The sequence below is a fragment of the Hippocampus zosterae genome, chromosome 2, assembly GCF_025434085.1.
Source record: "Hippocampus zosterae strain Florida chromosome 2, ASM2543408v3, whole genome shotgun sequence".
Taxonomy (NCBI): domain Eukaryota; kingdom Metazoa; phylum Chordata; class Actinopteri; order Syngnathiformes; family Syngnathidae; genus Hippocampus; species Hippocampus zosterae.
Genome location: NC_067452.1, coordinates 22,422,184 through 22,438,482, shown reverse-complemented (window position 1 = coordinate 22,438,482; position 16,299 = coordinate 22,422,184). Strand labels below are relative to the sequence as shown.

The following is a 16,299-nucleotide window of genomic DNA, read 5'->3' as shown; positions in this document are numbered from 1 at the left end:
TCTTTTGTTTCATTGTCCTGTGCAGTTTTAGATTGTGCTGTGCCTTCATGACTTCATGACATATGTCACTGTTTTTCTTCAAATGTAATGCCGATGTGATCATCTCGAATCAAATATTTATTTGAATGTCTGCTGCCTTTAATTTTCAGGAAAGTCCACTTTCATCTCTGTATAATCATTCAATTATGTTATTACTATAAGGTTTTATCCTTATATTATCCATCCATCCAATGTCTACAAATGCAAAAAACTATTCTGTTCAGGTTCGGTGGGAGCCGAAACCCTTCACAGATAACTTGGGCTGAAAAGCGAACTAGACCCTGGACTAGTTGTCAGTCAGTTGCACATAAAGAGATGACCGCCATTCACACTCACTGTGTGGGAACGGAACCTACACTGCGTGCACTGTAGTCAAGTGACTGTAGCACTACACGAGTGGTGCCGAAACTATTTAATTTGATGGCCACATACAGAAAAACGGAAGGATGCGAGAGCCGCTTTGAAATTAGTAGAATTTTGTTTATTAAACACACAAAAATCATTCAAGCAAGCAAATATATATTGTTTATGTTTTCTGGTTATTTTTTTAAAAAACTGCTGCACTCATGGGTTATGAATTAAGCAGCAAAATCCCCCCATTTTTAGCCATCTCAGGGGGCAGCCATTTTGCCATGCACAGCGACTGAAAATTACATTACAGACTCATGTCACATAACCAAAAACAGAAAATAGATGATTGGTTATGTCAAATTGGTTAAAAAAAAAAACATGTACTGGGTGGGGGTCGTGAAAATATTATGGCATTTCAGTTTGTTTTATAGTTTTTTTTAACAGTCTAACACCTTGTCAATGTGATTACTAATAAAGGATATTTCTAGGTGAACGTATGGCTTGAAATAAGCGGTTTCATATCAGAATCATCTTTATTGGCCAAGTATGTAGATGACACAAGGAATTTGTCTCTGGTAGTACACGCTGCACGATTATAATCATCAACAAGAACATGACAAATAAGTATGGAAAGACATTTCGTAATAGAAGTGAACCATTGTGCGGTGGTACCATCATAGTTTGCGAGACAAAAATTCTCATTTTGTGCTTCATCGTAACAGATTGAATGAGTGTTACTATAAATGTGACTGAACTACACTTGTATGACATTCACATAGTAATTTGATGTATGTATACTGTATATAAAGGTGCTATTATCCAAAGTGCTTATCCTTATGTGGTTTCATGGGCATGCTGGAACCTATAACAGCTGTTTTTGGGCAATGGACAGCCGTTGTCAGCTATTTGCAGGGCACACATAGACAAACAACCATTCACACTCATAGTCACACTTTGTGGCAATTTTTAGCATCCCATTAACCTACCACACTTGCCTGACTTGTAGTGCGGACAATGTTGGATCGGTTCCTGCTTAATGGTGGGGTGGATATGGGTGCGGGTGGTTGTTCGTCTCTCTGTGTGCCCTTTCACCTGAAGTTTGATGGGATAGGCTCGGGCACCACTCCCGCGTTTCTATAGAATTAAATTCAATTTAATTGTATTTATAGAGCAGCCATCGCTGCATGCAAAGTGCTGTACATGGAGCAATTTAACATATACAATAAACAGTAAAACTAATCTGTAACAAAGACGGTAGAAAGCACCGAACAGTAAAACCAAGAACAAATCTAAGTCATGCTGAGTCGAATGCCAAAGAATACAAGTGAGTTTTGAGGAGGGATTCGAAGATGGGCAGCGGGGAGGCTTGCCGAATGTTCAGTGGGAGGTCATTCCAGAGAGGAGAGGGACCAGCAACAGGATAAAAATTGTCAAAAATTACATGCCAATTAATCTACCATCCATGAAACCGGGATACCTGGAGAAAACCCACCCAGCACGAGGAGAGCATACAAACTCCACATAGGAAAGTCAGTGGGGCAGATGTGCTTACCATTCGGCCGCTGCGTGTTTGTGTGTGTGTGGGTGGTTGTGGGCGTGGGTGCGCACACTACACAACTGTCAGGACCAAAGCTTGAAACTGAAAATGAATGACAGTACGTTCATATTTTTAGTATCAGTCATGTTATTTGTCTGTTTTCACAATATAGAGTGCTGAGTTCAGATTTTGACTTCTGAGGTCTGCGTAAAACAAATGTTTTCAAAATTAGATTCCAGTAGATCTCACCTTTAACAGTAAGAATGATTAATTATATTTCAATCATGAAACTCATTGCTTATATCAAAAACAAAAAACAATTGTTCCATCAATATATTGTCGTGTGTTTCTTGTTTGATAAAACCCTTGCTTCTGGTCTCTCTGGGATTAACCTGCGAAGAAACTGCGATTCATAATTAGGATGATGCTCCTCAAATAAACTCATTGATTATCACGGAAGCGTATTGTTGCTACACTGGGGAAAAAAACACAAAATTTATCATGTAAATACATGACACTTATGTAAAAATGTAATACTTATCACGTAAAAACGTGTCAATAACGGGCAATGTAAAAATATACTTACATGTTTTTGTTCCATGCGTATGAGGAAATCTTCTGGTAGGCCGCAATTTCATTAAAAGCTCCACAACTCTAGGTTTAGTGCCATATTGCATTCAGAAGCCTTTGACTTTGCATCCTGGTGTGGATGGGACCGAAGTTGTGACGCCAACTCCGTCACATTTTGTACTTTCCATGTTTTTACATGATAGGTTTCACGTTTTTACGTCATAATTTTCACATTTTTACATTATAAGTATCATGGTTTTACGTTAAGATGTTCATCTTTTTGCATCATTGCAAGAAATTTCATCTGTGCTGTATTTTACACATGTTATACATGTGTACATTTGACAATAAAGTTTATCCAATCCAATCTTAATTTCACGTTTTTCTCTGATATTTTTCACATTTATACACAAGAATTATAACGTTTTACATGATCATTTTCAAAGTTTTACATGATGAATAACACGTATTTATGTTAAGCTTCATGTTTTTTTCTGGTGTGGCAGCAATGCGTTTCCGTAGATTATAGCAAGAAAAACATGTGTTTCATTTCGAGAAATTCGAGGCATGGAATTGTAGTACATTCTCGTGTGAGGAAAAAAAGCGAAGTGTGCGCAAGGATTGTGTGACGTTTGGGAGGAGTTTGCAGTGCTGGGGCCAGGCAAACTTTTGCGTTTGCGCGTGTCGGCGACGCCACGCCTCTGTTAGTACGTGCACGAACGCGCTCTCATTTCACTGCAAACTCCTGCTCACCATTATCACCTTTGCTGTCAAATTCGTAATTTTGCATCTTGTTCTTGGCGAGTGGGTTCTCTTTGGAAGGCGCAATCGCGGGCCAGCCCAGCGGCGGCAGAGCAGCTAAGCCGTCACAAGGTGAGTGAGTACTTGTGCCCAGCAAACTTTCTTTGTCTTTGTTGTACGCTGCAACTTTCAGGGCGCATCGCGCGTCGGTCGAAGGGCTCTTGCGAAGTTTTGGGATACTTGGCATATTTGGCACCGTTCTCGCCGGTGTTTTGATGATTCACAGCTTGGTGTGCGTGTGTTTTGGAGGGCTTGCTTGGTGTTCTCCCGTCACCCCAACGAGTCCCCCTCCCAAGCGTCTCCCAACTTTGCTTGACTTGCTTGCGATATTATTAGCACACGAGCTAACCGCCTAGCATGCCCGCGCGTTAGCCGTCGGCTGTTTTGATTTATTCAATTCATTTAAAGCCGTCAAAAATAATTCCCGACACCTTGTTACGTTTCTGTGATTACTCTTCTTTTTTGTTTAGCTCTTTTGAGCCTTCTACCCGCCTTTTCTAAACCAACTTAAAGCAATTAAATGTGCGTTTTGTATGGGGTTTAGTTTTTTTGGGGGGGGGACGGGGGGGGGGTTGCGCTAGTAAATGTGAGTCTACTTTGCAAAAGAAGTTTTCACCCTTCCGTAAAAGTTGCTTTCAGACTTGATTAATTTGCTCTGTGCTCACTGCCTAGTTTAGCCGCCTGTTGTGCAACTCCAAAAGTGCCTGTGGATGCTCGTAAAAAGCACATGCAAAGCAAATCCATGAATCCTTAATACAGTAAGTACTGGGGTGTTCTCATTCAAGCAAGAAGCTTGTTGTCACAGGAGTTGGTTTGCGTGGGTCTTGCCAGCGTTTGCTGAGCTCAGTGCTTTATTTAGCTCGGTGGCCGCTAGCCTGGATCCCCACTGCACTCAACACCTGACCTTTTGGCTACAGGGAACTACTCTATATAGTATCCCGACATTACAAGAAGCATCAAATGTACATTTTACTTAGCGCCCAATGCCCAATGGTGCAAAGTATTTGCACCATTCATGCTCTTTCTAGGTCAAAACACACTCCTCTTGTCTTTTGCACTTTTTTTTAACCTCTAAGAATACACGAGTCCCAATTTTAGGTCCACCTCCATAATCTATGAGATTTATTTAAATCTGGGCATTAAGAATCTCACAATTAGATTATAAGGCTGTGGTTTGATCTTTAGCTGCTTTGCTTTTATATTGGTTCAGTAAGATAGAAGTGTAAATGTGTTGTTACCACATTTTGGGGGTACAAAACAGCTGTAAATAATTTGGACAACTTGTTTGTGCATGTGGAATACAAATCTTAAAATAACATCTCGATATTTACTGCACCACTTTTAATCAACAATATGTGAAGTTTCAAGTGTAAAATGAACCTTTGAAATCGATTGTCATATTACAATAAGTGATAATGAAAACGTTCATCTGTAGCATTTCATTTTTTCCCAGGGCTAACTGAGTAAATACGAGTAGCTCCCTTTTTTTTATTTTCTCACTGCTTTTTTTAAAGCAGCTTAATGATGCGTTATTTATGCATTTGCTATTCCGGTGGTTGGCTGACTACTGGTTGAGAAAGTGCTTGATTAGATATGCAGCAAAGCCTGCATTTTATCTGTAAATATCATAGGCGGTCAGGTTAATTTATTTGTAACAGCCAAATTTGTGATCACAAGTTCACAGGAGGTTTATCGATACAGAGAATGCGCTGAATCAATCATAAATTGACCTGGGAAATGTTGTGATGCATCAATTTATTGATATTTCTGCTGTATAGTCATATTTACTTTTCACGTTTTTTGGCTGCATTTTTTTTAATGTTCAGGTAAGAGCATCTAGGCAAAAGTAGTCCTTAGATGCCATCTTGCAGCATCCATAGGCAATCACACACTTTTTTTCTGTGGAACAGACTCCAGTCATTCATTCAAAACGAACTCACATGTTCATGGTTTTTATGCATTTTCTGAAAAACGGTAAGAACTGCCCCACACTGTGCGATGCATATAAACCCCATTTAATATACGGACACTGTGCGACTTGAACTGCATGAGCATGTATTGCGTTCTGTGGCTCCCCATGCATTGTTGTCCTGCACCACTTTTTTAAAAAGACAGAGCGTCAATCGTGTGTAACACCGGTATGTTAGGATGACAAAGGTAGGATATTTGTGGTCATTTGTTTTGCCCCAAGGCATGGGGATTTTAATGCTGAAAGCACATGGCAAAATGAAACAAAAAAAAGCCCACCATAGTTTCGTGTAATTTTGTTGCATTACTTGTAAGCCACTGGTTTTGTAATGCGTTTCCTACGAACACTGACTGCAAAAGTCAAAAAGGCTGAATAAACGTGTTGTTTTGTTCACATGGCGTGAGTGAAGTGATCTGAGGCAGCGTATCAATCGCCATGTGACATGCCGCAGTAATATTTGACACCAACTTAATGTGGCAAAGATCTCTCTCCCTCTCTCTCTGTGTATATGTATGTGCATATGTTAGAGCTGTCAGTTTCGCACATTCTTATTGGCATTAATTTAAATGAATTTTAATGGGATTGATTTTTTTCTCGCGAGATTAACGCAGCACACGTCACAAGCGGATGTCACGTTGCTCTATAAATACACCAGAAACAAAACAACAAGCGCGCTGCAGAAGTCCACGCCCATGTCTGTTTTGCCAGCCAGGGCAGCGCGAGACGGCGAAAACGGATACTTAAAGAGTTTATGAATGGAAAGTTTACTTTTCAAAAGTTGCCAGATTGCTCCAATGACAAGACCAAAGTTACCTGTATCATACAGGTATACAATGTATGCCACTGACGCGATTGTTACTTGTTTGGAACTATTTTGTGTGGAAGGTTTCAGTGTAGCGTGTCCATATAAATAGAGCGGGTGGAGCTTCTCTGTGTTCGTCTGACAGTGACCTGCAGTGGTAGCGACCTAGCGAAAATAAAACGTCTCCAGTGTTGTCATCGAACCAAGTGTAGTCATCCGAAATGATGTCTACACAAAACCGTACAGAGACTTCCGCGCAAGAAGGACCAATGGAATCAACATAGCCTGACTGCTGTCTTCTAAGCAAACTTGAGAAAAACGAAGTATGCAACCATGGCTTAAATCCACTATAGGTGGAATTCTAGTTTACCTTAGATGTGCCATTTATAATGTTATATTGCTCTGTTTTGATTCCATAAAAAGAGCTGTTAAAGCAGCTGTTGTGTGACAAAATATTTTTTTCACTGTTGTTGCTGGACAGTAATATTGTGTGAGAGATTATGTGTGAATAACTGCTCCAAGTGAAAAATGTTCATGTAAAATTGAAAATCGAAATTGTTATTTCAGTAAATATTTGCATTTTGCACATAGAAAACAGAGTCATGATTCCATGTTGATAAGAGCATTAAAATGGGGAAAAACAGGACAAAAAATATAAAAGGAAATTCAGAAACGATAAAAAATCAGTGAGTAATCACGATTAATTATTAGATAATTCGAGTTAATTATGACAGTAGCATTTTTAATTCGATTAAATATTTTAATCGTTAGACAGCTATATATGTATATATATATTTTAAAAATCCTCGTCTCACCCCTCGGGTGGTGTCCATCCCTCATTCAGCTCGGGTCCTCTACCAGAGGCCAGGAAGCTTGAGGGTTCTGCACAGTATCCTTGCTGTTCCCAGCACTGCACATTTTTGGACTGAGATGTCCGATGTTGTTCCCAGGATCTGTTGCAACCACTCATCTAGTTTGGGGGTCACTGCCCCGAGTGCTCCGACCACCACAGGCACGGCTGTCGCCTTTACCTTCCAGGCTCTCTCCAGCTCCTCTCTGAGCCCTTGGTATTTCTCGAGTTTCTCATGTTCCTTCTTACTGATGTTTCCATCACTTGGGACTGCTACATCCACTACAACGGCTTTCCTCTGACCTTTATCTATGATCATGATATCTGGTTGGTTCGCCATTACCATCTTGTCAGTCTGGATCTGGAAGTCCCACAGGATCTTTGCTCTGTCATTCTCCACCACCTTCGGAGGTGTTTCCCATTTTGACCTTCGCACAGATGTCTCGGTAGACTATGCCAGCCACCTGGTTATGGCGTTTCATGTAGGCTTTCCCTGCCAGCATCTTACACCCTGCAGTTATGTGTTGGATCGTCTCAGGTGCCTCTTTGCACAACCTATACCTTGGGTCTTGTCTGGTGTGGTATATCTGGGCCTCAATTGCTCTGGTGCTCAGGGCCTGCTCCTGAGCAGCCAGGATGAGTGCCTCTGTGCTGTCCTTCAGGCCAGCCCTCTCTAGCCACTGATAGGACTTCTTGAGATCGGCCACTTCAGTTATGGTCCGGTGGTACATCCCGTGTAGGGGCTTGTCCTCCCATGATGGTCCCTCTTCCAGCGCCTCATCTTCTGTTCTCCTGTTCTACTGAGATATTCTCTTGAGTACGTCATATGTTGGAGCCTTCTCCTTGATGTATTCATGGAGCTTGGATGTTTCATCCTGGACAGTGGCTCTTACACTCACTAGTCCCGGCCTCCTTCCTTTCGGCTTGCGTACAGTCTCAGGGTGCTGGATTTGGAATGGAACCCTCCATGCATGGTTAGGAGCTTTTGGGTCTCAACGTCCGTGGTCTGAATCTCTTCCTTTGGCCACCTTATTATTCCTGCAGGGTATCTGTTCACTGGCAGGGCATAGCTGTTTATTGCCCGGGTCTTATTCTTGCCATTGAGCTGGCTTCTTAGGACTTGCCTCACTCGCTGGAGGTATTTGGCCGTAGCCGCTTTCCTTGTTGCCAGTTCGAGGTTGCCATTGGCTTGTGGTTTACCGAGGTACTTGTAGCTGTCCTCAATGTCTATTATGTCTATAGCTGTCCTGCTATTGTTCCTTCAGGGAGTGAGACCCCTTCAGTGCGGACTACCTTTCCTCTCTTAGTCACCATCCGACTACATTTCTCAAGCCCGAATGACATCCCGATGTCGCTGCTGTAGATCCTTGTTGTGTGGATCAGTGAATCTATGTCCCTTTCGCTCTTAGCATACAGCTTTATGTCATCCATGTAGAGGAGGTGACTGATCGTAGCTCCATTTCTGAGGCGGTATACATAGCCTGTCTTGGTGATTATTTGGCTTAGGGGGTTCAGTCCTATGCAGAACAGCAGTGGGGAGAGTGCATCACCTTGGTATATGCCACATTTGATGGACACTTGGGTAAGTGGCTTGCCATTGGCTTCAAGTGTGGTTTTCCACATCCTCATTTTTGACAACTCCAAGCATTCAGTGATCCATGTATGTGGGATCGAGTCATAGGCTTTCTTGTAATCGATCCAGGCTGTGCACAGGTTGGTATGTCGGGACCTGCAGTCTTGTGCGACTGTTCTGTCAACCAGGAGCTGATGTTTGGCTCCTCTGGTATCTCTACCAATGCCCTTCTGTGCTTTGCTCATGTAGTGATCCATGTGTCCAGTTATCTTAGCCGCAATGATGCCTGACATGAGCTTCCATGTTGTGGAGAGACAGGTTATTGGCCGATACTTGGATGGGACTGCACCCTTTGAGGGATCCTTCATGATCAGGATTGTTCGCCCTTCGGTTAGCCATCCTGGGTGAGTCTCATCACTCAGCAGCTGGTTCATTTGTGCTGCTCGGCGCTCATGGAGTGCTGTAAGTTTCTTTAGCCAGTAGGTGTGGACCATGTCCGGGCCTGGTGCTGTCCACTTCTTCATATCTGAGACTCTTTCTTGTATGTCTGCCACTGTTATGGTAACTGGGTTCTGTTCAGGGAGGTTGCTGTGCTCCTCTCTCAGGGTCACCAGCCATTGTGCACTGCTGTTATGTGTAACCTCCTTCTCCCATATGACTTTCCAGTACCTTTCAGTTTCCAGTCTTGGCGGGTCAGCTCTGTTGTTAGGACCCTGCCACTGAGCATACACTTTCGCAGGATGTGTTGCGAACAGCCTGTTTATTCGTCTGGCCTCAATTTCTTTCGTGTACCGCTTTAGGCGGCTGGACAAGGCTTGGAGCCTTTGTTTGGCGGTTTCGAGTGCTTCAGGTATGGTCATCTGGATGTACCTCTCGGGTATGGGCCTTTTCATCACACCTCTCTGGGCCTCCGTCAATTGACTCACATCTTTCCATTAGCGTGAAGGATCTTGCCCAAGGACCCACACTGGATGGTGTTATGCGCTCATTTTTTGCCCCAAGCGGGATTCGAACCACGGTCTCCCGTATGGCAATCCAATGCCTTACCAACTGAGGTATCCAGCCGCTTATATATATATATATATATATATATATATAATTAGAGCTGTCAGTTTAGCGCGTTTTTATTGGCATTAATTTAAATGAATTTTCACGGGATTAATTTTTTTCTCGCGAGATTAACGCGGCACACGTCACAAGCGGATGTTACGTTGCACTATAAATACACCAGAACAAAACAACAAGCGCGCTGCTGAAGTCCACGCCCATGTCTGTTTTGCCAGCCATGGCAGCGCGAGACACCGAAAACGGAGAAAAAAAAGTTTATGAATGGAAAGTTTACCTTTAAAAAGTTGCCAGATTGCTCCACTGACGAGATCAAAGTTACCTGTTCTTCTCTCTCTGTGTATCATGCAGGTATACGATGTATACCACTTGTTACTTATTTGGAACTATTTTGTGTGGAAGGTTACAGCGTTCCGTGTCCATATAAATAGAGCGTGTGGAGCTTCTCTGTGTTCGTCTCACAGTGACGGTGCGCAGAGGCGGTGACATGACAACGAAGGTAGGGACCTAGCGAGGTCCCGCGAGGTAGCGACCTAGCGAAAATAAAACGTCTCCAGTGTTGTCATCGAACCAAGTGTAGTCATCCGAAATGAGGTAGACACAAAAACCGTAGAGAGACTTCCGCGCAAGAAGTACCAACATAATCAACATAGCCTGACTTTGTTAGGGGGAGTGAAACCCCCCTCTTTCAGAATGGTTTGCCCCAGCAGCACGGGGGAATGCTTGCGCTTGTTTGTACGGCCGGCAGTTTTGAATACAGCGGCACATAACGAACACTGGTGTCCGGGGTCTCGTTATTCTCCAACAAACATACAGAAACAGACTTCTGTGTTCAAAGCAAACTTGAGAAAAACGAAGTATGCAACCATGGTTTAAATCCACTGTAGGCTGAGTACTAGTTTACCTTAGATGTGCACTTTCTAATGTTATATTGCTCTGTTTTGATTTCATTAAAAAAGCTGTTAAAGCAGCTGTTGTGTGACAAAATATTTTTTTTTACTGTTGTTGATGGACAGTAATATTGTGTGAGAGATTATGTGTGAACAACTGCTCCAAGTGAAAAATGTTCATGTAAAATTGAAATTATTTCAGTAGATATTTGCATTTGGCACATAGAAAACTGATTCATGATTCCAAGTTGATGAGAGCATTAAAATGGGGAAAAATAGGACAAAAAATGTAAAAGGAAATTCAGAAACGATAAAAAATATGTGAGTAATCACGATTTTTTTTTGTTCATTTGAGTTAATTATGACAATTGCATTTTTAATTAGATTAAATATTTTAATCGTTTGACAGCTCTAATATATATACAGTATATATATGTGTGTGTGTGTATATGTATATATACATGTGTATGTATGTATATGTGTATATATACACACACGACCCTGGTGAGGATAAAACCGTTCGGAAGATGAATGAATATATATATATGTGTGTGTGTGTGTGTGTGTGTGTGTGTGTGTGTGTGTGTGTGTGTGTGTGTGTGTGTGTGTGTGAATACACATACATACACACACTCGGACCCGAGTACTTTCACTATAAGTATTGCTAAAACTAATACTGTCTTGTTATCAATGTCGCATGTTCAGTTAATGCGCTGGACTCATGCTCGTCATGCAGTTGATGCATGTACTCAAAGGGTTTCTGCAATACTATGATATTTGAACTTGCAATCCCTCAATTAGTGAATGTGAACCTCAGTGCACTGAACGATGCAGTGAACAAATCATTTGGCTAATCTGATTCAATGACTGCAGCAACAGAACTGCCAATCTCATCAGCAGCACAAACAAACCCGGGAAAAAAACAGCATCTTCCACTCAAAGACTTGTTACACAACAACTTTTAAGTCTGTCTCTCATGTATCCCTCCCCCTGTATATCACAATGTTCTTTAAGACTTTATTCTCTCTGAACCATGTCACTCTGGGTCTGGTTGATTTCCATGGCAACAGCACAGTCCTGTCACCAGTGATTGAAAATAGGAAAGCCCTGTGCCGAGAGTGCCCAACTAGCATACGCCGCAGCAGGGGAAGCTGCGCGACCACACTGATCCTCTCTGACTCGACTGTGGCGTGAAGCATGCTAGCCCCTCTCTGGAAAACATTACACACCAGCCGGGGTTCTGTTGCAGATGTCTGTTCGTGTCTTTCAGCAGACTTGGAGCATCCTCAACAATAACACAAGAATGTGTAATTTCCTCATGTGGTCTGTGCAGACAAGGGATCAGGCTTCTTTTATTTGTTATTTTTTTAAGTTAACAAGAAGTCGATTTTAGCTCGTAACCAGGGCTGTTCGTTAAGGAAACAGACTAATCAAACTTGACATTAAAGCTGATTTTGATACCATGTCACCACTTATTGCAGAAAAAACTCTGATTATCACCATATAACTGCAACCAATAAAGCAGTAAAACCTCTATGTGTGATCCTTTCCTGGCATCTTGGTAAAATATGGCAGAGAGTGTGTACCAGCATTTAAAAATAATTGAAAGGGCTCTCTCATGGTTTTGAGCCTTCTTGACTAAGGATAAACACTAAATAATTCATTTTTTTCAATTATCTTGTGCTCTGAGGAGTGTTATGAGTGAATTGATCACGATTATGGCATCTGAATTGGGTTGGGTCCAAAGTTGACTTGGCAACGGTATAGCTGGTATGCACCCGGGTCAAGAAGCATACACACACATATACTGCTTATGCCTCCGCCGCGTTGATCAATTCCTGCTATAGAATTAAATGCCTCACATCGTCGTCTTTGTTCCAGCAGGCTCATTCTGCATTGTCGCTGTAGTCCTTGTTCCGCAAAGTAAAAGCGGCGACCAAAATTTGCCTTAAAATGCAAAGGAAACTACATCCCATGGTCGAGCTGGATGACGAGGGTAAAAAATAATAAGCATATTTACTTTCATTGAGATTGGCATCATGATTATTTAAGCAATTCCTGATTTATTTCAACTGTTCAAACTGAACTACTGAAAACTATCATCATTGCGTTGTGTCCATTCATCCATGCGCGTTGAACACTATTCTTTGTCAAGTGATCTTGTATCATGTGGAATTCAAGCCTCTTGCATTTTCATTCTGCTACATCCACACCTTTGATACCATCTTTATCATACTGTTCTTTTCACAAGTCTTGGGACTTAATCGTCTAGCCCAGAGGTCCCCAAACTACGGCCCGTATCCAGCCCGCGGGCACATTTGACCCAGCCCTCTAACCCTCCTGTTGTCCTCGGGTCAAAATGACCCGTCACTGTTTTAAAAACGGCCCAAAAAAACCCCTCAATGATAACTTTTTAACTTGAAATTTTATGACTTTTCTTAGATTGCCCCCAACTGCAGAAAAATTGAAATGTTTTTATTCACATTTCCATGGAAGCTGTACCAAAAAAAGTACAAAGGTGGTCTTCGGGGCAAAATGACCCATGACGCAAATAGGGTTGAAATCAAGGTCACAAAGTTATTTACACACCATAGAATGTTTCAGTGTTTTAGTTGTGTCTCGGATCCATTAGTAGAACACGTGAACAGGACGGTAGCAGACATAAACAAGACAAGATAGGTGGCGTTCTCGTAGATGGCAGAACTCTTTTTTTTTTGTTTTTTTGTGAATTTCAAGGTGCTATAAAGAGAGAGAGTTTTTTAGTTATTTATTTCCTGTTTTTTCTGTGAAGAATACAGAGAGGGTTATTTAGTTATTTATTTCATTAATAGTGTGATTTGTTTCCTGACTTTTTTTTCTGTAAAGAACCTGGAAAGGGTTATTTGGTTACGTGTGGCTTTCTGGGAAAACAATAAATTTTTTAAAGCTGTTACAAACTGACACCGGCCCCCCCATCAGAGAAGGGAAAAGTTATGTGGCCCTCACAGGAAAAAGTTTGGGGACCCCTGGTCTAGCCCATACCCTTTGCGGTCCAAACCAATACCAGCTAGGGATGTAACGATCACGGCAAAATTACCACAATGTCGTCCTTGTAATGTCACGATATTTAAAGTGCCACATCTTTTAAATAAGCCAGGTTATTTTACATTTGTGCAGTTCCAGCACCCCATGATGGCTAGTTTATTAGTGCAGTTTACTTTGAATTAGGTATGTATTGACCCATGCTAATTGCCAGTTGGAGGGGAATTTAACACATTCAAGTTCCTCCACAAATTGACTCAATTCACATTGTGTGCGTGCCTCAAGATTAAATGTTATCAGCCGAATACAGCGTTGTGAACTACAACGTGTATATAGACCCATGATACTTTGCGCCGTTGAGCCAGTAGGAGCACTTGACAATGAAATGCCTGGCAAATCCTATTTCTCTGTCACTGCTGTTATGTACAAAAACATAGTAGTGATCACCCCCGTCCCCCCCCGTCCCCCATACGATTTATCCATCCATCCATCATCTACCGCTTATCCGGGGCCGGGTCGCGGGGGCAACAGCTTTAGCAGGGAAGCCCAGACTTCCCTCTCCCTAGCTACTTCTTCCAGCTCTCCCCGGGGGATCCCGAGTCGTTCCCAGGCAAGCTGGGTGACATAGTCTCTCCAGCGTGTCCTGGGTCTTCCTCGGGGTCTCCTCCCGGTGGGACATGACCGGAACACCCCACCGGGGAGGCGCTCAGGAGGCATCCGAATCAGATGCCCAAGCCACCTCATCTGGCTCCTCTCGATGTGGAGGAGAAGCGGCTCGACTCTGAGCCCCTCCCGGATGACTGAGCTTCTCACCTTATCTCTAAGGGAGAGCCCGGACACCCTGCGGAGAAAACTCATTTCAGCCGCTTGTATCCGGGATCTCGTTCTTTCGGTCACGACCCATAGCTCGTGACCATAGGTGAGGGTTGGGACGTAGATCGACCGGTAAATTGAGAGCTTCGCCCTTTGGCTCAGCTCCTTCTTCACCACGACAGACCGATACAACGTCCGCATCACAGCAGACGCTGCACCGATCCGCCTGTCGATCTCCCGCTCCCTCCTACCCCCACTCGTGAACAAGACCCCAAGATACTTGAACTCCTCCACTTGGGGTAAGATCTCCTCCCCGACCCGCAGGGGGCACTCCACCCTTTTCCGACTGAGGACCATGGTTTCAGATTTGGAGGTGCTGATTTTCATCCCAACCGCTTCACACTCGGCTGCGAAACGCTCCAGTGAGAGTTGGAGAGCCCCGTTTGAAGGAGCCAACAGCACCACATCATCTGCAAAAAGCAGGGATGCAATACTGAGGCCCCCAAAACGGACCCCCTCAACGCTTCGGCTGCGCCTAGAAATTCTGTCCATAAAGGTTATGAACAGAATCGGCGACAAAGGGCAGCCTCGGCGGAGTCCTACCCCCACTGGAAACGATTCCGACTTACTGCCGGCAATGCGAACCAAACTCTGACATCGGTGGTATAGTGACCGAACAGCCCGTTTCAGGGGGTTCGGTACCCCATACCCACGAAGCACCCCCCACAGAACTCCCCAAGGGACACGGTCAAACGTCTTCTCCAAGTCCACAAAACACATGTAGACTGGTCGGGCGAATTCCCACATACCCTCAAGGACCCTGCTAAGGGTGTAGAGCTGGTCCACTGTTCCACGGCCGGGACGAAAACCACACTGCTCCTCCTCAATCTGAGGCTCGACTTCCTGACGGACCCTCCTCTCCAGCACCCCTGAATAGACCTTACCAGGGAGGCTGAGGAGTCTGATCCCTCTGTAGTTGGAACACACCCTCCGGTCCCCCCTTTTAAAAAGAGGGACTACCACCCCGGTCTGCCAATCCAGAGGCACTCTCCCTGTTGACCACGCGATGTTGCAGAGGCGTGTCAACCAGGACAGCCCCACAACATCCAGAGCCTTGAGGAACTCCGGGCGGATCTCATCCACCCCTGGGGCCTTGCCACCGAGGAGCTTTTTAACCACATCGGTGACTTCAACCACAGAGATAGGAGAGCCCACCTCAGAGTCCCCGGGCTCTGCTTCCTCCAAGGAAGACGTGTTGGTGGAGTTGAGGAGGTCTTCGAAGTACTCTGTACACAGTGTGTTTGGGTCTGCCAGGACGGACCGGCATCTTCCCCCACCATCGGAGCCTACTCACCACCAGGTGGTGATCAGTTCACAGCTCCGCCCCTCTCTTCACCCGAGTGTCCAGAACATGCAGCCGCAAATCCGATGATACAACTACAAAGTCGATCATCGAACTGCGGCCTAGGGTGTCCTGGTGCCAAGTGCACAGATGGACACCCTTATGTTTGAACAAGGTGTTCGTTATGGACAATAACAAAACACCACTCGGGTTCTGATCGGGGGTGCCGTTCCTCCCAATCACGCCCCTCCAGGTATCACTGTCATTGCCCACGTGAGCATTGAAGTCCCCCAGCAGAACAAGGGAGTCCCCAGCAGGAGTACTCTCCAGCACACCCTCCAAGGACTCCAAAAAGGGTGGGTATGCTGAGCTGCTGTTTGGTGCATATGCACAAACAACAGTCAGGACCCATCCACCCACCCGAAGGCGGAGGGAGGCAACCCTCTCGTCTACCGGTGTGAACCCCAATGTACAGGCACTGAGCCGGGGGGCAATGGGTATGCCCACACCTGCTCTGCGCCTCTCACCGTGAGCAACTCCAGAGTGGAAGAGAGTCCAACCCCTCTCGAGAGAACTGGTACCAGAACCCAGGCTGCGTGTGGAGGCAAGTCCGACTATATCCAGTCGGAAATTTTCTGCCTCACACACCAGCTCGGGCTCCTTCCCTGCCAGAGAG

General features: G+C 44.1%; 2 protein-coding genes across 9 annotated transcripts in view; both read left to right on the top strand.

Annotated features, from left to right (window-relative positions):
- The window catches only part of kcna2b (potassium voltage-gated channel, shaker-related subfamily, member 2b), a 167,271-nt gene that overhangs the window by 138,327 nt on the left and 12,645 nt on the right, over positions 1–16,299 (top strand). The gene's annotated exons all lie outside the window — the stretch shown is intronic.
- The window catches only part of tead3a (TEA domain family member 3 a), a 32,466-nt gene continuing 19,331 nt past the window's right edge, over positions 3,165–16,299 (top strand). For 4 of the 8 annotated variants that reach the window (XM_052057261.1, XM_052057259.1, XM_052057257.1 and 1 more), the window contains exon 1: positions 3,166–3,370. The gene's annotated coding sequence lies outside the window, so the exon portion shown is untranslated. Of the gene's footprint in view, positions 3,371–16,299 lie in introns of all 8 variants that reach the window. The other 4 variants (XM_052057255.1, XM_052057254.1, XM_052057260.1 and 1 more) reach the window with 2 other exon arrangements.